Source organism: Sapajus apella, unplaced genomic scaffold (assembly GCF_009761245.1).
Source record: "Sapajus apella isolate SASKATOON/1434 unplaced genomic scaffold, GSC_monkey_1.0 scaffold11, whole genome shotgun sequence".
Taxonomy (NCBI): Eukaryota; Metazoa; Chordata; class Mammalia; order Primates; family Cebidae; genus Sapajus; species Sapajus apella.
The window spans coordinates 33,973,771-33,998,036 of NW_022436951.1; positions in this window are offsets into that span (position 1 = coordinate 33,973,771).

The window sequence follows — 24,266 nt, forward strand, 5'->3', positions numbered from 1 at the left end:
TGGCTCCTTATTTCTTTCACACCTTGGATGTTCACAGCCCTCCCCATTATTTCTCTTACCAACCCCTGGGGTTAGACTCACCAAGTCCTGTCTATGTCGAGGAAGGATGTGCTTCTCTCACTGTTGAACAAATGCAGTCTCAGTTCCTTCACTTGTTCCTGTATTCAAACAAACAAACAAACAAGTTATGTCAAGCATCACATGAATTTGGAAGCTACTATTGAAGATTCAGTACTGGCAGGGAAGGGTTTGGAGAACAGCCAGCAGCTTCCTGCCATCTCTCTGGCTTCTGTACTCTCACTCTTTTCTTCACTCTTTCTGTTCTCTTTACCAAGAAGGCACCAAAACTACTCCCTTGTCTTATGCAGAGGGTGCTGTCTTGTCTGACCCCTGATCCAATGTTCAAATCCTGGTTGTAGTGGCACCATTTCAAATTCAGCTCCAGGCATTGCCCAAGAAAGTCAGCACACTTCCTGAGTTCTGCTGTGAATCACAGTGCGTCTTCTTCATCCTCTCACCTGTTACCAACACACTCCTGTTTTAACATATGAGCATAGCAATGTAGCTGCCTACCTTGTTACTGTGTATGTGTGTATCTGCAGGTGTCTGTGCATGTACAAAACATGGCCCGTGTGACAGGCCCAGCTATGTTAAAATGTAATCTAGCAAGGGCCAATACCCTTATCTTATTTGTATTTATTTGTGTCAACAAAAGTTATCTATTTTATTAATAAATATTAAATACATAAATCATATGGTATTAAACATATGTACTGAATATAGAGTAATAAAATGAAAACACTATGTCACCCACCACCCAGCTTTACCCTACAACCTCATCAGCACCTTTGATGTCTACTCTGAACACTCTTCCAACCTGTTGTCCTCTGCTTTGGGTAATGATTATTACTCCCCTTTCTTTCATGATTTTGCCACATAAAGACGTGGTTGCAGTGTCACTTAGCATTGTATAGTTCAACTTCAAGGCCAGTGGAAAACTATACATTCTTCTGTGACTTGCTATTTTTCATTTATATTTTGTCATGCAGGTAACTAAGATTTCCTAGTCTTCATCACTATTCTATGTCCCTTTGTAATCCTGAATTGAATAAGATTCCATTGATTGGCATACGCAGTTTCCAGGTTTTGCTAGCACCAGCGCTGCTGCTGTGGCTATTTCTGTCCAAGTCTCCTGGTGCAGGGTTTTTCTAAGTCAGCGTTTCCCAATCATGGCAACCACAAGAAATAATATTGTTGGTACGGTTCACTGGGAAACAAATAAAGCTGTTTGTGATGGCTGCAGGAGTAGAAGGCTTCTCCAAGGTGGAAGGAATCAGTATCTTGTTGTACCTGTAACACTTTCAGGACCTAAGGGCCGAGCAGGTGAGCACCAGGTGTGGAACGGCTGGTTCATCAGGGTTATGAGTCTTCAACTCTGCTACAGCTTTCTAAACTATGTCCGAACTCTTTTTTCAGACCTCAGTAGTTCAACTGCATTTGAACCAATCATTTATATTATGAAAGCACATATATGCAGAACACTTCTGCATATTCCAAATATAACATTTGTGGTTGCCTGCCACAACTTTATATAGTTTTTATCAAATGCTAAAGAATCAAACCACGTAGGAACTTTGAGCATTTCTGTCTCTGTAAAGAGGAGGGCCAGGACAGATGTGATGAATCACTGACTCCAATGCAACGCACTGCCCTTTTATGCGACACTGAACCCTACACTTGCACCAGCCATGGTCTCTAATCCTTTGTATGGCCTGAATCCTGCATGTCCACAAGCCATAGTTCCTAAACTTTGGTCAGGCCAAGTACACTCCTTCACATGCCCTCATTTTCTTCTCAGCTTGGCAAATAATTTCTCATTCTTCAGGGAAAAGTTGAAAAGTATAGGCTTATAAAAAAGAATGAGATCATGTTTTAGTGAGAACATGGATGGAGCTGGAGGCTATTAACCTCAGCAAACCAACACAGCAGCAGAAGACCAAGTACCACATGTTTACACTTCAAAGTGGGAGCTAAATGTTAAGAACTTATAAACACAAAGAAGGGAAAAACAACACTGGGGCCTACTTGAGACTAGAGGATGGGAGGAGGGAATGGAGCAGAAGAGATAGCTATTGGGTATTGGAATTAATTCCTAGGTGATAGAAAAAACAAAACAAAACAAAAAAACCCCAGAAACATGAGTTTGAAAACAAACCCCAGTAACATGAGTTTACCTATGTGGCAGACCTTCACATATACCCTTGAGCCTAAAAGTGAAAGTTAAATTAAAATGTAGGCTTTCCTCTCTCCATCATCTCTCCAGGGACAGGTTATGCCTTTTCAGATCTTGGAAGATCTACCTCTACCCTACTTACCTAAGTAGTTTGTGTGGCCCTCCCTTTCTTCCTTCCAGGTTACGTCCTGGTGGGAGGCAGGGCACTGAAATACTTAGAACCTCACAGAATCGCCAGATCCTGTTCATGCCTGGGCTAGAAGAATAGAGCCTTTGTAATTCCAGATTGTAAATGGAAACACATTATTTACTGTGAACCACATCCCAGCCAGACATGGCAAGTGAAAAGAAATTGTTCCAGGTAACTCAATCCTTAAAATCAGAGGAAATTGGTGGACATTGAGTCCAGCCCCAAATATCTAAAAATCTTCTGAATTTGATATTTTCATAACAACAGCAGTTAAACAGGAACATGACCCAAATTATGCTCTCAATTTTCACTAAATGAATAAATGAATTAATTAGTATTTGTGTCCAAGGGCAATTGGTTGGCAGTTCTGAGTCAGAAATAAGCAGAAGGACAGGGTGGTCTGAGTGATCCACCTGCGGACCTGTGCAGCTTGTGGGTGACCCCTTGTCATGAGGCAGCCATGTCTTTGTGGGTGGGGAAACAAGAAGGAGGGCATAAGTCCTGATCAGAGGTCAAGTCAAATCTGCTCTGTTGTGTGGAAGGGAGGGGAGGCTGGGGGACTTCTGACAACGCCAGGGTTACATCTGTGCAGGGAAAGACCAGAAACAACAGAAGAGTGATGTCAAGTGAGTAAGCCAAATCTGGCCAGGTATGTCATTTGCATAACATGCGTATTACACAGTTTTGCTTCTGAAGGGAAAATCCCTTAATAAATACTAAGCAATAGGATGCTACCCAGTGTATTCAGCACATTTACATGCCGTTGACATTCATCCAATTCTCTGAACAAGGCCATCCACATTACGTATGTATTATCCATGTGGTTAGTAAGCATGGAGAGAAGGCACATTATTTACTAGGTTAAGGTCAGGCTATACAAGGAATGTAAAATGTAGGCCTTACTTTAAGGCATTTACAATTATGGTCAAGGGTGTGTTTATATCTGGCCATGAGAAGTCATTAAGAATGATACGAATTTGTGTCAAAGGGAACTCTTCAGATTATGGTTAATGTAGTAGGAATTCAGACAAGTATAAAATTCTTATGAAATGGAGGACCTAGAAATAGTATATAGTATAGAGGTAAAAATATAACTTTAGTTTTGGACATGGCTGAGATCACTTTCTTACTCACCTATTATAAGCTATGTGACACGAGCACATTTCTAGACCTCTGGAGTTCCCAGGTTTGGTATCTACAAGTAGAATTCACAATATCAATTCTGCAACATTTTCAATGGGAATAAAAAGAGAAGATGTATCTCCACGGTCTGTTATCCACTAGTTTGAGTTCTAGTGTCTTCCCTCCCTTACCCCACTGGCTTTTTCTGATTTGGAAGTGCATTTGATTTCTTCTGTGTTTCACTGGATCTGCTCATCCAGATGTCCTCATTATAGGTCGGGTTCTCCAGGAAAAGACAGAGATGGAGTTAAAGCACAAGAAATTTTGGAGGAGTAATACCTGTGGAAGGAAAAGGCAAGGAAGAAGCAGAATTGGGCAGAGGTGTTCTGGAAAGGGTGAGACTTTGAAATGAGCTGAAGCTGTGGGTGAAGAGACAAGAGATGAAGCTGAAAGATATGATCCTCAGATTGAATATTTCATCCTAGCAAATGAATTCAGGATTTCAGATGCATGAACAGATTTTGTCCAAAGGAGAAATATTGATCTCCATTTTGGTTACACTGAGTTCCAGTTTCATGTGGTATGTCTAAGAATCAGTTAGAAATCCCTCCTTGAAACCTAAGAAAGCTTCGATCAGCAGTAATAGGAGCCTCAGGTTGTCTTTGAAGCCATAGGAACAGATAAGATCATGCCTGAAGAAAGAATGAGAAAACTCCAGCTAACAAATAGCTTGAAATGTCATGATTCCAAGTTTACAACTGGTGTAATATAGCAACTCAGAAAAATGACAAATTAACTTTCTTATTCCATAGAGTACACATTTCTCTTTTTTTCTTTCACATTAATGATGTGTAAAAGTGCTTTGCATAGATTTTTCTCAACTGTCCCAACCCACACTAATGGGACCAGACACGGTATAAATTTTACGCTGGGGGTGAGAAGGTAATTTAGGCTGTGGCTGCTTGCCTGCTGACTGTCAGAGAAGGGCTGCCGCTGTTACCATGTTACCAACCGGGTGGTTGCTTTGTAATTTAGATACAATAAATCTAAGGCAAGTAATTTCCCTTCAGAACCTTGAATTGCTTCCTTAACAGAATGATTTTCAGTCTGGCTGAAGTTACATTTAGGCTATGGGGCTGGAAGAGCTTTTAGTAAGGATACCCAGAGGACTCTATTGATTGCACTCTTGTTTAAAATACAATTAGGTTTCCATACACAGGAAATGTAGTGGCAAATGTCTTTTATGCTATCAACTTATGATTTAGTGTACTTAAAGGAGTATTTTGCTTTGTGTTTCAGTAAGGCAGTGGGAGCCCTTGTAAAAGAGATATCATTTCCCCTCCTGCCTTATATGTGTTGACTAATTTGATAGAAGCAGGGAGCTTGTTGATTTTAGACAAAACTTGAATAGGACTTATCATCTGCATGCTAAACAGTAGCAGTAAGATAATAGTAGAAAGTTCTTATGCAGTGTGTTCTGTGTGCCAGGCACCATCCAAGCAAACACACAGCTAAACTCACCCAGTGGCCCCCAACCCTGTCAGCTGGGCACTGGGGAGAAGCAGACACAGCGATATTGGTGTCCTGCTCTGGGCCACACAGCTTATTAGTGTGGAAGCCAGGAGTGTACCTTGGGCTGTTGGGTCCCAGGGTCCACACACTGCACCAGGAGCTCTGTTTAAGAACCTACTGTGTGCCTGGCTCTGTTCTAGAAGCCAGCAATGTCACAGTGAATAAGGCATGCTGTGTCCCCCAGAAGCTGATTCTCTGGAACTTATATGTCAAAGGTGCATCATGGGGGAACGTGCTTTGGAATAATGCTTTGAGAAGAAAGAATATTGGATGTAAGTTATGCCAAAGAATGTTCGAACTGGGTAAAGTAATTTTTTTGAGATAAATAAGCCTTAGTCAAAACTGGTAACTGAGCTAATTAAAATCTCCTTTTCAAGCATACGCTAGCCAAAAAGACCTGTTTTCTTTTTTGAATACCTCTTTGCTATATAAATGTAATGGTGAACTCGTAGTGCCAAGACCAATTTAATTCATTTGCTCATTAACAAGTTAAGAGAAAGAACTTTCCTTAACATATTAGCTGTCTGCTGCTTTGGGATACAACCAGTTAAATTGATGAAATTTATATAATGAGCTGTTGCTATGGTGACAAGTTGCCCAGTGAGTGGAAGAGGGTGTTTCATCATTACCTCCTTGATAATGCTTGGAACTGTTAACAGATACAAATACAAAAGCTTTTCTTTCACTCTGCAGTGACTCTGGGTTGATGAGAGAAACACTAGAAATCCATCTTAAATACAGCAGTGAGGAGTCAGATAGAGACAAAACTAATACTTATCCAGGTGCTGTACAATTTGAAGTAAGGTAAGTTAGCTTTCTGAGTTTGTAGCCTCAGTGCCAACAATGAACTTCTATGCCATTGCCAATGGGGCCATTTATTTCAGATGCAGGTATAATTTCTGCACAATGAAGAAAAGGTACAAATCTTCCTTTAAACTATAAGAAAAGCAAGAGAATAAGTAAAACAAAGTCAATGAATTTTGTATACACTGAATGTGAATGTTCAAAAAATCCACCCTGTGCATCTTTTTTAAGCCTAGAGGAAATATACACTGAGTCTGTTTTCTGGAAATTCTTTAACTTCTGGGATTTAGAGCAATTAATTTAACTTGGAAATTATTCTTCCCAAGGTTTTAGGGTTTATCTGGATTTAAGCTAGAGTGCACACAGGAAAGGTGATTTTCACTTTAGATATTGCATAAACATTAGTTATTTCATAGTCGGAGGTGTAAGGAAGTGTGTAACAGGCTGCCCAATTACTTATAAGCATGAAAAGTCTAAAACTATCATTTAAAATTATTTTTAATGATAATTATGGTAAATGTTGGAACTAGCCCCATTTCTTTTTCCTCTTTATTTCTTATTTTCTGAAAGAATTATTTTTACACACTTGAAACTTTGCAGTGGCTGAAAATTTTAGAAGTCTGTGAAATTAATACTCACTGCAATTAATCAGAGACCGTTTCTTCTGATGCTAGAAAGTTCATTCTCCAGTGCCATTTAGTTCTTTCTAATTTTATCCCCCAAAGAGCACCAGAGACATTAGCATAAAGGTTGTCAACAGCAGCTGCATCTACGGGAATTAATTTATAATGTCTTCCAAAATTGATAAATTTAGTAAAATACTACAAGCCTCAAATGAATATTCTTGCAATTTTATAAATCAGAATTCTATATGTATACAGAATTAAATAAGTTATATTAAAATATTTTCAAATAAGATATTTAAATAAGATTAGTCTAATACTGTAATAATAGAACTATTATTAAATCTAACAGGTAATACCATTGTTTAGAAGCTGCATGATAGGGTAAAAAATAGAAAACAAATTACTTTCTACTATTGTCATGATCTTGGTCTATATATAAGTAACAAAATATACTCTTTATATTCCTCACTTGATTTAAAGCAACTCCATCTACAAATACATGATTTTTATACTTGCGTTTATTTCAATTGAATAAGCTAACAAAGACTGTAAAATGGAATTTTAAGTTATTAGATATCTGTAAGAAAGTTAAAGATAAAAAAGTAGAAATATATTAGCTCTGTTCTTTCAAAGCCAAAATGAAGTCAATTCCAGCCACTAGTGACTAATTTTTTCACCGTGATAGCTTGCCTAAAGAGATGTCAGGGTCTTTTTGTTCATCTTAGTTTTGAGTTTTGTTTAAATAAACATTGTGCCCTCATGAACTGTCTTCAGCCTATATGAAATGAGCACTTATTTATTAGTTTATTCTCTTGTTTGTTTTTTGATCTGACAGAAGAGTGACCCCAAAGCCTGATAAAGAAGTGAGATCTATCCCGGTCTCGGTGGCATTCATATATTGGTAACCTGTGTAGTGAATTATCTGATGGGATAATTGCATATGCATGAATGACTGCTTAATTCTTATTTTGAATAAAGCTCAATATACGGTTTTATTAACCCAGTGACCCTCTTGGAATTTATAAGCCATCATATCACTGATGCATTTTAGGGGATTGTATGTTACCCTTTTCAGACTTTCAAAGCACCAACAACCTTTGAGATTTCTGAAACCAGCACTAAAATGGAAATGAAGAGGTTTAAGTTGTAGCCACCTATGATGTACTCAGAAACATCTATTGAACCTCCTCCATTTCTGTTTCCTTGTCCCTAAAATACAGTGATGTGCTTTTGACATCTTCTAGCTGAAATGATGTGAGATTCCTTGAAATTTCAATTTAGAAAACATAATGATGGGGGATGGTTTGCATTTGGGAGTTTGGTTAAAAGCCCATCGTCACTGACTCTTGCAGCTCAACTAACGGTGTCACTCATTTGGAAGGGTTACAGTGCTTCTCATGTTGGTCAGGGAGCACACCCCTTTCTTCTTCTGGTCAGCAGCTGGTCATCCTGGAGCTGCCCATTCAATGGAGCTCTTGTCAGCCCCACTGAGGTCATCTTTCATTCTTTCTTGAATTCTCTTCTATGGACATATCATGTGCCTTTCTGTGCAGCTGTCTTCTGACCATAACAGGTCTCAGATATTGGCCCTTTTGCTAATGAGTCCACAAAACTCTCTGAAAAGTATCATCATTTTTCAAAGGGGAAGGAAGAGAAAGAACCCTTCCCATGCTCCTTGCTGATAGGTAGATAGTGATGAGAACTCAGCTTCCTCTTCTTTCAGCCTGGGTCTCCCTCCAGAGAGTACTGTCAGTGGAGCCCAGGTTACCCCCATTGGTGTTGCATTGCACTGCAGACAGGCAGCTTATTGGCAGAGATCCTTTGCTAAATGAAGACATTCATTTACCTTCACGTATATTTCGTGTTGGATTTAGTAACTGGAATGTATTTGGTTACCTTTGGAAATTAGAAGTGGCCCACACGTTTCTGTATGGAGTTTGTCCTATGGGATTTTCAAATATTTGTGAAGATGAAACCTTTGTTCAAATGAAATTGTATGACAAATTTCAATATGTGGCATGCAGTCAATGAAACTTGTAGATTGTGAATCCTTTGCCTTTTTGTGGGTGACTGAGAGCAGGCTTTTCAGGGTAACACTGGGACACCTCTATATACCAAAATCTAGATCTTGCGGTCCAAAACCATACCCACAGACCACAAGGCTACAGGATATGTGAAATGTGACTAATTTGAATTGAGCTGCTCTGTAAATCAAAAGCACATCAAATTTCAAAGACAATATGAAAGCAATAAGCTGACCCTATGTCATTAATATTTTTTAATATTGTTTATATGCTCAAATGCTAATATTTTGTACTTATTCACTCATATAAAATATATAATTAAAATAAATTTCAACTGTTTCTTTTTTACATTTCTAACAGAGGCTACTGGGAAATTCAAAAATTATTTATGTAGATTGTAAAATATCTCCATTGGATGGTGCTTTTCTAGGTAAATCCTTTGAGCTCCCACCTCCACAGTGCTTGAAGGTTTTGTGGGGATTTTAATCATTGCTGCAGCTTCTCCACGTCTCATAGGCAGGGTGCTCTGTTTCCACATAATGCGTTACAAATTTTTCCTGGCAGCTTTACTTACAACTGCATTTAAGAACAGCATTTCATTTAAACCCAAATGCTTTTTTATTTTCTCATGAAGAATACATTTTTCTTTTCAGTTATTCTACCCATAGTGTGCTTAGTAACTCATTTGTTTCAGGACCTGAACATATTTTCTGTGGTTTAGAGATTGGTAAAACAAGATTCTGTATTTTACACATCATTTCTTGTAGCTGGAATTCTTTAGGAGAATTTCTTCTTGCCCTGATAAGGTTATACTTCAGTCTTCTGATGAGTGTTGTGTAAATATTTCTCCCCCAGAAATTACATTTAACTGGAATTTACTACTGTTTTATGTGACACTGTGCAAACTTTACCTCTGCAAACCATTGTCAGGGAGGCTCTTTGCTCTTCCTTTGGTCATTTTCCTAAGGGCTCAAATTGTTGAGTGTGAAATGGTAGCTTTTTTTTTTTTTTTTTTTTTTTTTTACTACGATCATCTAATTTTACCTCTATTTTTTCTACTTATCATCACATTTACTTATGGTCTTGCATGACTTCATTGGTCACCAGCAAAAATCATTATTAGGAATGTTTTGGATGTACAATCTAGTGGTCTGTGTCCAGAAGAGTTCTCAGACCACTGGCAAGCACATTAGTGAAACCTCTTACTTGTTTGAGGTCTGACTGGTCTAGTGACAGTGCGTGGCATGGCTCTGGTTGCTTTGGGAAGTTGTCCCTCTTCTAGAAATATTACTTGCTTTGTAACATTGTTTATACATTCAAATGCTAATATGTTGGCTTTACAGGATAACACTGAGACAGAAACATCTATTGAACTTCCTCCATTTCTGTTTCCTTGTCCCTAAAATACAGTGATGTTCTTTAGACCCCTCCTAGCTGAAATGATGTGAGATTCCTTGAAATTTCGATTTAGAAAACATAATGATGGGAAATGGTTTGCATTTGGGAGTTTACGAATAAGTTAAGGATGACCATAAGTAAATGTGATAATAGGTAGAAAAAGTAGAGGTAAAATTACATGATCTTAGTAAAAAAAAAAAAAAAGGCTGCCACTTCAACCTCAACAATTTGAGCACTTCAGAAAATGATCAAAGCGAAATGGAACAAACCAACCCCTTATTTGTATGATAAGGGTTTTTGTTTGTTTCCTTGCTTGCTTTTTGTTGGTTTACTTCTGTGAAGTTTTCTATATTGCTTGATTTAAATAGGTATATTTTATAAAAAATATAAATTAGTTTACTTAATGATGACAAACATAAAGGTTTAAATCTTTGGGCTAGATGCGACAGTTTTAAAAAAAGTCAAGATTTTGCCTCCAACCCTATTTTCTTGTTTGGAAACAGTGAATTAGAAAATGGGAGGTAACATGGCTTTAATGTTCTATTGTGAAATATAACAGAGTTACAGAAAATTACACAAAACAGACATGTAACAATGAATTATTATGGGTCAAATATCCTCACTTCTTTACTTTTATTCATAGTTTGCTATGTAATTGTGCATCTTTAACCATTGTAGGTTTGTTTTGTATATTTTAACTATGTTTTTAAAACAGTTTTATTAAGGCTTAACAGTCATGCAATAAACTGCATGTTTTAAAAGTGGGTAATTTGATGTCTTGGTAAATTTACACATTAAGACCATTAACACAGTCTCAACAATTAACTTATTAATTGTCCTAAAATTTCATGTTAATCAATGTTTGAAATCCTCAGTTATAACTCTTTCTTCCTTCTCCTTCATGAACCCTACTACTTGCTCCCAGGCAACCACAAGTCAGTTTTCTGACACTTTAGATAGTTTGCATTTTATTTAAACAAAATTATATAACATGTATTCTCTTTCTGACATTTTTCACTAACAAAGTACTTTGCTATTCATCAATATTTTGATTTATTAATAATTTATTATCTTTAATGCTGAATATTATTTGATTTTATGACTACACTGTAATTTATCCAGTCACCCACTCGTGAACCTTTGGGTTGTTTCAACTTTTGTGCTATGATAAATAAACTTGATACAAACATTTATGCACACGTTTTTTTCTGTGGACATATGCTTTCATTAATCTTTAGTAAATACCTACACGTGTAGCATTTGAGTCATATGGTCTATCTATCTATACATTTTCAAAACTGCCATACTCTTTTCGAAAGTGGCTGTGCCTTTATTTTGAATTCACACTAGAATTTTATGAGCATTTCAAATTGCACTTCATCCTTACCAGGACTTTGTATGATAAGGGGTTTGTTGGGAAATGTGTTAATTTCCAAATTGGTGGTGATTTTTCATGTCTTACTGATTCATTCCCTTGTGCTCAGAGGGCATACATTGTGTGATTTGAAATTTTTTAAAGTTTGCTGACAATTTTTTTATGGCCTAGAACATAGTTGTATTAGTCTGTTTTCACACTGCTATAGAGAATTATCTAAGACTGGAGAATTTATGAGAAAAAAGAGGTTTAATTGACTCACAGTTCCTCATGGCTGAAGAGGCCTCAGGCAACTTACAATTATGACAGAAGGCAAAGGAGAAGCAAGCCATGTCTTACATGATGGCAGGAGAGAAAACGAAATGGAAAGTGTCACATCTTTGATCCATCAGATCTCGTGAGAACTCACTTACTATCATGAGAACAACATGCAAGTCTGAAATCCAGCAGGGCAGTCAAATCTTAAACCTCCAAAATGTTCTCCTTTGACTCCAGGTCTCACATCCAAGTCATTCTGATGCAAGAGGTGGGTTTCCACAGTCTTGGGTAGCTCTGCCCCTGTTGCCCTGCAGGGTCTAGCCCCCATGGCTGCTCATGGGCTGGTGTTGAGTGCCTGTGGCTTTTCCAAGCATACAGTGCAAGCTGTCAGTGCATATACCATTGTGGGGTCTGGAGAATGGTGATCCTCTTCTCATAGCTCCAGTAGGCAGCGCCACAGTATGGACTCTATATGGTGATTTCAACCCCACATTTTCCCTCTACATTGCCCTAGTAGTTGATTATCTATGAGGGTTTCACCCCAGTAACAGACTTCTGCCTGGACATCTAGCTGTTTCCATATATCCTCTAAAATCTAGGTGAAGGCTCCCAAAGCTCAGCTTTTGTCTTTTATGCACCCATAAGCCCAACATTATGTGAAAGCCACCAAAGCTTGGGGCTTGCACCTTCTGAAGCCATGGCTTGGACTATAGCTTGGCCCTTTTTAGCCACTTCTGAAGCTGGAGCAGCTGGTTCAGGGTTCCATGTTCTTGGCTGCATGGAGCAGCTGGGCCCAGGAAACTATTTTTTCCTCCTTGGTCTTGGGGCCTATGATGAGAGGGGCTGCCTTGAAGAGTTCTGAAATGTCCCAGAAACATTTTTCCCATTGTCTTGGATATTACCATTTGCCACCTTGTTGCTTATGCAAATTTCTGCATTCAAGCTTCACTTTCTTCCCAGAGAATATGATTTTTTATTCTACTGAGGGGTCAGGCTGGAAATTTTCCAAACTTTATGATCTGCTTTAAACATAAGTTCCAATTTCAAACTCTCTCTTTGTGAGTGCATATAACTGTGTGCTTTCAGTAAAAGCCAGGTTGCCTCTTGAGCACTTTTCTGTACAGAAATTTTTTCTGCCTGATACCCTAAACTATCTCCTACAAGTTCAAAGATTCACAAATCTCTGTGGCAGGGCCAAAATGCCACCAGTCTCTTTGCAAGAACATAGAAAGAGTGATCTTCGCTCCAGTTCCCTGTAAGTTTTGCATCTCCATCTCTGACCACACCAGCCTAGACTTCATTGTTCATATCACTATCAGCATTTTGGTCAGAACCATTCAACAAGTCTCTCTGAATTTCCAAACTTTCAAACATCTTCCAGTTTTCTGGCCCTCCAAACCATTTCAATCTCTGCCCATTATCCAGTTCGTTCCAAAGTCACTTCCACATTTTCAGATTATCTTTATAGCATTGTATCACTATCCCAGTACCAATTTTCTGTATTAGTCAATTTTCACATGGCTGTAAAGAACTACCTGAGACTGGGTAATTTATAAAGAAAAGAAATTTCATTAACTCACAGCTCTGCATGGCTGGGAAGGCCTCAGGAAACTTACAATCATGGCAGAAGGTGAAGGGGAAGCAAGAATGTCTTACACAGTGACAGGAGAGACAAGAAGAGGGAAAGTGCTGCACATTTAAGCCATTAGATCTCATGAGAACTCATCTCTATCATGAGAACAGAAGGGAGGAAACTGCCCCATGATCTAATCACCTCCCACCAGGTCTTTAATGGTTAATATTGAGTGTCAACTTGATTCAATTGAAAGATTCAAAGTATGGTTTCTGAGTTTGTCTGTGAGGGTGTTGCGAAAGGAGATTCACATTTGAGTCAGTGGATGGGGAGAGGGAGACCACCCCTCAATCTGGGAGAGCACCATCTAATCAGTGGTCAATGCAACTAGAATAAAGCAGGCAGAAAAAGATAAAAAGAGAAGATTTGCTGAGTCTTCAGGCCTTCATTTTTCTCCCATGCTGGGTTCTTCCTGCCCATTGAACTCCAAGTTATTCAGTTTGTATTTTATTTTATTTTTTATTTAAGTTCTAGGGTACATGTGCAGAACATGCAGGTTTGTTACACAGGTATACATGTGCCATGTGGTTCGCTGCATCCCTCACCCCATCATCTACATTAGATATTTCTCATAATGTTAGCCCTCCCCAATTCCCCCATGCCCTACTGTCCCTCTCTTAGCCACTCCAACCCCCAAAAGACCCTGGGGTGTGGTGTTCCCCTCCCTGGGTCCATGTGTTCTCATTGTTCAACACCCACTTATGAGTGAGAACATGTGGTGTTTGGTTTTCTGTTCTTATGTCAGTTTGCTGAGAATGATGGTTTCCAGCTTCATTCATGTCCCTGCAAAGGACATGATCTCATCCTTTTTCATGGCTGCATAGTATTCCATGGTGTATATGTGCCACATTTTCTTTATCAAGTCTATCATTGATGGAAATTTGGCCTGGTTACAAGTCTTTGCTATTGTGAACAGTGCTGCAGTAAACATACGTGTGCATGTATTTTTATAATTGAATGTTCTATAATCCTTTGGGTATATACCTACTAATGGGATTGCTGGGTCAAATGGTATTTCTATTTCTAGATCCTTTAGGAATCACCACACTGCCATCTGCAAAGGTTGAACTGATTTACACTCCCACCAACAGTGTAATAGTGTTCCTGTTTCTCCACATCCTCTCCAGCATCTGTTGTCTCCTGATTTCTTAATGATTGCCATTCTAACTGGCATGAGATGGTATCTCAATGTGGTTTTGATTTGCATTTCTCTAATGACCAGCGATGATGAGCTTTTTTTCATATGTTTGTTGGCTGCATAAATGTCTCCTTTTGAAAAGTGTCTGTTTGAGGGGGTTGTTTGTTTATTCCTTGTAGATTCTGGTTACCAGTTCTTTATCAGATGGGTAGATTGCAACAATTTTTTCCCATTCTGTTGGTTTCCAGTTCACTCTAATGATAGTTTCTTTTACTGTGCAGAAGCTCTTTAGTTTAATTAGATCCCATTTGTCTATTTTTGGCTTTTGTTGTCATTGCTTTTGGTGTTTTAGTCAGGAAGTCCTTGCTTATGCCTATGTCCTGAATGGTATTGCCTAGATTTCCTTCTAGAGTTTTTATGGTGTTAGGTCTTATGTTCAAATCTTTAATCCATCTGGAGTTAATTTTTGCATAATGTGTAAGGAAATAATCCACTTTCAGCTATCTGTATATGGCTAGCCACTGTTCCCAACACCATTTATTAAATAGGGAATCCTTTCCCTATTGCTTGTTTTTGCTAGATTTGTCAAAGATCAGATGGTTGTAGATGTGTGGTGTTACTTCTGAGGCTTCTGTGCTGTTCCGTTGGTCTGTATCTCTGTTTTGGTACCAGTACCATGCTGTTTTGATTACTGTAGCTTTGTAGTACAGTTTGAAGTCAGGTAGCATGATGCCTCCAGGTTTGTTTGTTTTGTCTTAGCTATGTGGACTCTTTTTTGGTTCCATATAAAGTTTAAGTTGTTTTTTTCCAATTCTGTGAAGAAAGTCAATGGTGGTTTGATGGGGATAGCATTGAATTTATAAATTACTTTGGGCAGTATGACCATTTTCATGATATTGATTCTTACTAACCGTCAGCATAGAATGTTTTTTTCATCTGTTTGTGTCCACTCTTATTTCCTTGAGTAGTGGTTTGTAGTTCTCCTTCATTCCTGGGACAGAGCACCTGGGAAAAGTGGCAGCGTGAGTCCCACTTCAGCAGACTTAAACCTCCCTGCCCTGCAGCTCTGAAGGAAACAACAGACCTCACAGCACAGCACTTATGCTTGGATAAGGGACAAACTGCCTGCTCAAGGGACTCCCTGACTCCCATTAAACCTGACTAATAGACACCACATACAGGAGAGCTCTGGCTGACATCTGGTAGGTACCCTTCTGAGATGAAGCTACCAGAGGAAGGAACAGGCAGCCATATTTGCTGTTCTGCAGCCCCCTGTGGGTGATTCCCAGGCAAGCAAGGTCTGGAGTGGACCTCCAGGATACCTGCAGCAGAGGGGCTTGACTGTCATAAAGAAAACTAAAAAACAGAAAGAAATAGCTTCAACATCAACAGAAAGGATGTCCACTCAGAGAATCCATCCAAAAGTCATCAACTTCAAAGACCAAAGGTAGACAGATAAATCTGTGAAGATGGGAAGAAACCAGCACAAAAAGAGGCTGAAATCGCCAAAATCCAGAATGCCTCTTCTCCTCTAAGGGATCCCAACTCCTTACCAGCAAGGGAACAAAACTGGATAGAGAATCAGTTTGACGAATTGACAGAGGCAGGCTTCAGAAAGTGGGTAATAACAAACTGCTCTGAGCTAAAGGAGCATGTTCTAACCCAATTCGAGGTTATTAAGAATGTTGAAAAAGGTTAGGTGAAATGCTAACCAGAATAACCAGTGTAGAGGTGAACATGAATGACTTGATGGAGTTCTTCAGCTTTCAAACTCTTGGACTTAAACCATTGGTTTGCTAGAGCTCTCAAGCCATTGGCCACAGACTGAAGACTGCACTGTCAGTTTTCCTACTTTTGAGGTTTTAGAACTTGGACTGACTTCCTTGCTCCCTAGCTTTCAGAAAGCCTATTGTGGAACTTCACCTTGTGATCGTGTGAGTCAATACTACTTAATAAATAAACTCCCCTTTATATATGCATACATACATATATATATATATATATATATATATATATATATACATGCGATACACATATATGTAATAGTACATATAAATATATGTTCTAACTATATATATGTATCCCATTAGATGTATCCCTCTAGAGAACCTTAATACAAGGTCCCTCCCTCAACATGTGGGGATTACAATTCAGGGTGAGATTTGGGTGGGGACACCGAGCTAAACTGTATCAATGGTCTAACCTGGTAAAAGTATGATATGCCCTTGAAAATAATGTGTATTCTACAGTTGTAGGCTGGAGGATTTTCTCGATCTTATTTTGATAAATTTGATTGATAATGCTTTTCAAGTTTTCTATGTGTTTTTTCTGATATAATATTGTAACACATATGATTATGAAATTATTTTATTAGGGTATTGAAACATATGACCATAACTGTGGATTTGTCCGTGTCTTTGCAGTTCTATTAGTTTTGGCTTATGCATTTTAAAATTTTGTAATTAGTTGCATATATGTTTAGAATTGCTATGTCTTCAATGAGTTAACTTTTTTATCATTATAAAATGACCTGTATAATTCCTGCTAATAACATTTGCCTTGAAATGTACTTTGATATTAATTGAGCCACTGTAGCAATCTTTTAATGCATGTTAGTTTAATATATCTTTTCCCATCATTTTATTTTCAGCAATTTGTGCCTTTACATTTAGAGTGATTATATTTAGGTTTTGTTTTATTAATATGATCCTGCAGTTTATGCCTTTTTAGTTGTTTTTTAACCCATTTATGTTAATGTAATTGTTGACTTGGTGAAGAATAAATATTCTACCTTACATTTTGTTTTCTATTTGTCTCATTTGTTCTCATTTCATGTTTTTCTTAAAATTTCCATCTGATTTTAGATTAATTGTATTAAATACTTTTATTTTACAATCTTTCTTGGCATATTCTGTGTGTGTGTGTGTTTGTGTGTGTGTGTGTGTGTGTGTGTATAGAATCCTATGGCAGGGTATTTCCATTTCCGCATTCTCAGTATTTATGTTATCTTTGTCATTCATTTTACTTCTTTCTGTTACAAACCACAGGATTTATTATCATTGCTTTTGCTATAAATATGCAAAGATCTTTAAAATATTGAATTTATAAGACTGAATTCATATGAAATGTATTTTATATTTACCAACATTCTTACTATTTCTGGTGCTTTCCATTTCTTTGTGTATATCTTGACTTCTAATGGATATCTTCTTACTTCTTAAAGTTGTCCATTTATTTTATTTTATTTTATTTTATTTTATTTTTGGTAATACAGGCCTATGGAAATAAAGTCTTTTGAAAGAAAATATATTCTGAAATATCTTAATTCATCTACATTTTAGAAATATATTTTAGTGGAAAATACTGACCTTTATTCTCTACAGTACTTTAAAAATGTTGTTCCACTGCCTTTTGACTTTGTTATTCTCACCTTTGTTTTTCTATGTATAAAATGTTTTTTTTATTCTTACAGCTTTTAAGATTTGATCCACGTTATTGGCTTCATGCAACTTGATCATAAAGTGCCTTGGTACAATTATTTTTTCATGTTTCTTGTGATTGGGATATGTTGAACTTGCCAGATCTGTGAGCTTATAGTTTACACTAAATTTGAAACAGTTTCAGGAAAAGTTTCAGCTTCTATTTCTTTTACAAGTTTTTATCTTTACATCTTTTTTTTTGGAAAAGATAAACAAAGTTGATAAACAACTAGCAAGATGAATCAAGAAAAGGAGAGAGAAGCTTCAAATAAACACAATCAGAAATGGAAAAGGAGACATTACAACTGATATCACAGAAATATGAAAGATTATCAGAGACTGCTATGAACAATATATACTCACAAGCTAGAAAACTTAGAGGAAATGAATAAATTCCTACAATCTCCAAAGATTGAATTATGGAGAAATAAAAGTTCTGAACAGACCAATAATGAGCCATGAGATTGAATCAATCCCAGGGCTAGATTGATTCACAGACAACTTCTACTAAATACAAAAAGAACTGGTACCAATTGTCCAGAAACAATTTCAAAAAATCAGGGAGAAGAGAATTCTCCGTAACTCATTCTATGAAGCCAGAATCACCCTTGTACCAAAGCCAGACAAGGATATAACAAAAAAAAAACTACAGACCAATATCTCTGATGAACATAGATGCAAAAAGCCTCAACAAAATATCAGCAAACTTATTTCAACAGCACAGCAAATAGGTAATACACCATAATCAAGTGGATTTTATTTCAGAAATGCAAAGATGGTATAACATACATAAGTCAATAAATTTGATTTATCACATAAAGAGAATTAAGGACAAAAACCATATTATTATCTCAATAGACATAGAAAAAAAGAATTTGAAAAAATTCCACACCCCTTCATGATAAAACAAAAAAAAAGTTCAACAAACTAGGAACATATCTCCAAATAATAAAGGCCATATATGAAAATCAATAGCCAACACCCTAGTGAATGGACAAAGACTGAAAATATTTCCCCTCATAACTGGAAGAAGACCAGGATACCCACTTTCACCACTTTTATTCAAGTGGTGCTGCAAGTCCTAGCTAGAACAATCAGTCGTGAGAAAGAAAGAAAAGGCATCCTGACTGAAAAAGAGGAAGTCAAATTATCTGTCTGCTGGTAATATAATCTTATATCTAGAAAACCCTAAAGACTCCACGAAAAACTCTTAGATTTGATAGATGAGTTCAGTGAAGTTTTGGGAAACAAAATATACCACATGTAAAAATCAGTAGCAATTCTACACAGCAAAAATTCAAGGTGAGAACTCAATTAAGAAGAAAATCCTATTTTTCATAACTATAAAGATAATGTCTTTTTAGTTATTTAATTAAGGGTTATATTTAACCAAGGGAGAGAAATATATCCACAAGGAAAACTACAAAACACCTTTGAAAGAAATTGTAGATGACACCCCATGCTCGGGGATTGGAAGAATTAATATTGTTAAAATGATGGTACCTCCCAAAGCAATCTATGAATTCAGTGCAATCCCTATCAAAATACCATCATTTTCCACAGAATTAGAAGAAAAAAAGACCCAAAATAGATATGAAAAAAGAAGGAAGTCCAGATAGCCATAGCAATCTGAAGCAAAAAGAACAAAGCTGGAGGCATCGCATAATGTGACCTCAAATTAGGCTATAGTCATCAAAAACAGCATGGTATCTGGTATAAAAATATACACAAAAACAAATGAAACAGAATAGAGAATCCAGAAATAAAGCCACATATCTAGAAACAACTGATGTTTGACAGAGTCAACAAAAACATGTAATGGGTAATTCATACTCTTTTCAACAAAAAGTGCTGGGAAAATTGAACTGTCATATGCAGAAGAATGAAACTGGACTCCTCTCTCTCACTGTATAGCAAAGCCAACTACAGATGGATAAAAACTTACATTTAAAACCTGAAACTATAAATATATTAGAAGCAAACCTAGGAAAAACTCTTCTGGTCATTGGTCTAAGCAAAGAATTAATTATTAAGACCTCAAAAGCAGAAGCCAGGCCGGACATGGTGGCTCACACCTATAATTCCAGCACTTTGAGAGGCTGAGGTGGGTGAATTAGTTGAGCTCAGGAATTCGAGACCAGCCTGGCCAACATAGTACAACCCCGTTCTCCACTTAGCCAGGCATGGTGGTGCACGCCTGTAATCCCAGCTACTCGGGAGGCTGAGGCAGGAGAATTGCTTGAACCCAGGAGGCATAGGTTGCAGTGAGCAGAGATTGCACCACTGCACTCCAACCTGGGGGACAGTGAGACTCTATCTCAAAAAAGAAAAGTAAAAAAATATCACAAGCAATATATATATATAAATAAAAAATGGAGAAATGGGGGATTTTAAAGTAAAGGGATACTGCACATTAAAGGAAGCAATCAACAGCATGAAGAGATGACATGCAGAATAGGAGAAAATTTTTGCAGGTGACTAACACCCAGAATTTACAAGGAACTCAACAAGAACAATAATAATTTCTAAAAGTCTCAATGAAAAGTGGGCAAAGAATATGAACACAAATATTTTAAAAGAATACATATAATAGCCAACGAGCATATGGAAAAAAGCTCAATATTACTAATCAACAAAGAAATACAAATTAAAACTGCAATGCGATATCATCTAATACCACTCAGAACTGCTCTTATTAAAAAGACAAAAATATCACAGATACTAGTGAGGATGCAGAGAAAAGGGAACGCTTATACACTGCTGGTGGGGATGTAAATTAGTACAACTTCTATGGAAAACGGTATGGATATTTTTCCAAGATTTTAAATTGGAAATACCATTTGATCCAGCAACCCCATTACTGGGTATCTACCCAAAAGAAAAGAAATCATTATGTCAAAAAGATACCTGCACTTGTATGTTTATCACAGCATTATTCACAATAGCAAAAATATAGAATCAGTTTGTGTTCATCAAAGGATGATTGGATTTAAAAAGTAGTATATACTCAAAATGGAATACTATTCAGCCATAGATAGGAATGACATCATGTCTTTCTTGGCAACATAGATGGAACTGGAGGTCATTGTCTTAAGTAAAACAAATTAGAAGCAGAGCCAAATACCAGATGTTCTTACTTATAAATGGGAGCTAAATAATGTGTACCCATGGACACAGGCTATGGAATGACAACCATTAAAGACTAACAAGTGTGGGGGAACAAAATGGGAAGGATAAGGAGAAATTACTCAATGAGTAAAATCTACATTATTTGAGAGATTGATAGACCGAAAGCTAAGACTTCACCACTACGCAATAGATGCATGCAAGGAGATTGCACCTGTATCTTTTAAATTTATATAATTAAAAAAAAAATCATCAAACTGTCTTCCAATGGCTGAATCACTTCGCATTCCCACCACAAAAGGATGAGCATTTCTGTTATTGCACATTCTCATTTTTGGTGTTGTCAGTGTTTTGGATTCTGGCCACTGTAATGGTGCATCGTGCCATTTCATTGTTCTAATTTACAATTCCTTTGTGACATATAATGTCGAGCAGCTTTTCATATGTTAATTTGCTATCTATATATTTTCTTTGGTGAGGTATCCATTCAGTTCTTTTACTCATTTTTAATCAGGTTGTTTATTCTCTTATTGTTGAATTTTAAATATTCTTTGTATATTTTAATTAGCAGTCCTTTATTAATGTCTCCATTAGTCTATGCTTTGTATTCTCATTTCCTGGACAGTGTTTTGTGTTTTCTTTTTTTAAAGCAGACACTTTAATTTTAACAAAGTCCGGCTCATTGGCTATTTCTTTTCATGGATCATGTCTTTGGTATTGTACAATTAAGTTTTTAATGAAAAAATATACTTAATTATGAATACAAATTGCTAGATATGCTTCCAGGGATTTATAAGGATTCATAAAGTTCCCAACACTGAAGCTAGATTTGCTTCATAGAAAATAAAGAAAATATATTTGCAACATTTTATAGAAAGAGCCTGTACTGCCACCTTCAAAAGCACCTCTCCCCCTACCTTGGGTCAATCACTCCCATGCACACACTGACACGCACATTTAAACACGAAAACACATATAAAAACACTTTTTGATCCTACCAGGCTTTTATGCAATTGAAGCAAATGGTAACACAAAATAAACAAGGCAAAGTGAAAGCAGACTCCTGCAGCCAGTCTTAAAGTCCGACCATCCTGGCTACTCCATGGGCTCTCATGGGAATGTTTTCCTTATTCTGTGGATGCAGGTTCAGATTCTGATGAGTGACTCATAATGGAAGATTATTTATAAATTCTTATCCACATATGACACTGCTCAACTAAATTATTTCCATATTTCAGAGATATTTTAATGCACTAATTTTCAGAAAAAGAGTTAACATTCATAATCAAGAATTAATTTAATGAGTTGGAACAAACATTTAAAACATAATATAATAGAATGTAATAGAACAGAATTCAAGAGAGAATGAACAGAATAGAAAATATGATGGTAAAATTGTACATATGGAAGGTAACATCTGTCTTTGAAAATCGCACCACTGCACTTCAGCCTGAGGGAAAGAGTGACACCCTGCTCAAAAAAAGAAAAGAAAAGAAAAGGAAATTTAGCTTCTCTGTGTTCATGTGGTTGTACTAGTTGGCGTATGAAATGCAGTTGTTATTGAGTACAGAGATTTTTTAAAAAATAAAATAACTTTTTTCCTGAGTTATAAACATTACTTGTATGGAATTTGAATACGCACAGAGATGCATCAGTTGGGGTATTTGTGCATTTTCCCCTGTTTTTGACCTTCAGAATTCAATCAAATCTTGCTGATACAGCAATGTTTGGTTGCACATAAGACACCTTTATGTAAGAATTTACAAAATACGTGACTCGGTACTCTCGCCTTGTGAGTTTCTCAGAAGTAGCTGTTGACCCTTCAGACCCTCTTGTATTTTTTCTAATTTTGCCAATAAAATCCTCTTTCATTGGCATGTTTCCCTTAAAGAAACTGAAAATGGGGAAAAAAGGTGGCTGTGTCTTCATTTTTATCCTTGATTGCTACGGAGAGAAACCTGTGGAAAGCTGAGCTTCAGAAGTTCCTATAATCACCTGCATTACAGAGTAAAGTACATAGGATAAAAATGTGAGCTCTTCTCTGAATAAAATGACCAGTGATGCTTTCTTTCCTTCTCCGGCTCACAGACACAGCTTTTTCTGGTCACCACTCTTGGTGAATACTTTCATGTCTCTGACTTGTGAAGGGCTCACGTAAGCCCACTGTGTGCCCTGGATCCTGGTTTTTGTCCCTTGACATAGCTGAGGCTTTCTTCTTTGGAAAGCTTCCTCCTGCAGGCAGAGTTGACCTTTCCAGGAAGCTTTTGTATTTCTTCTAGAGGAAGCTTCTGGATGAGGTGACCATGATTGTGGCTGAGATGCATGAAGCCCACAGGAAAGCCAAGACAAAGAGTATGGGGCTCTATGCGTGTTGAGAGATGACGTGGGCTATGTTAGGCCAGAAACCAAAGCTGGTTCTAAGTGACTGCGATGACTAGATTCCAGAAAGCCCATTTGGATTGGCCGTTTCAACGGTTCTGTATTCTTTTGCTGCCTTTATCTTACTACTGTTTTCTTTCCAAAACATATCACTTTTTGTATCAGACTCAGTTTTAAAACACATTCTTTAGGATAATCAGAGTGCTACCATCACCTATTAATATTTTAACTAAAAATAATGTGCTTAGTGTTAATGGCTGTCCATATCAATGAATGAAATTTATTAAAATTAAATAAAAATGTGAAAAATTATCATTGTATTTTAATGGGTGGAATAATGATTAGCCAATAGTAAATAGTTTTTAATATGTAAAGACAAGTCACTAATTAAAATACTATTTATGAACATCATCTACATATCATTGCATGTAATATAAATCATTGAGTATCTTTGGAAAGATATATATATAATGAGCATAAGTAGGTAATTTGTAGTTCACATAGATTCGTTTGTTAAATTTCTTTATTTAAAATAAGTGAATTATAATTGTAGTTTATACATATTTACAGGCATTATGAATTGTTCTTATAGGTTTTACTGTATTTACTTGTGGTGTATTCAACACAATATGTACACTACAGGAAATACTTTTTGCTTCTTAAGACTACTCTCAACATTCTTTTTCACATTATTATGTCTCTGACACATCAAAGAACCCACAGACCACCTAAACTGCTCTTCTCTCTTCACCTCATTATGCTGTTCCAATACAACCTGTGGTTCCTGCAGTCCTGGTGGTTCCCTGGAACTAAAGATGTTCTTCACATTCAGCTGACCTGAACTGGGTTTTATTCAAAGCCAGCTGAAACCTCTTCTTCTCCTGGAACTGCTTTCTCTGCTCTCTCTCC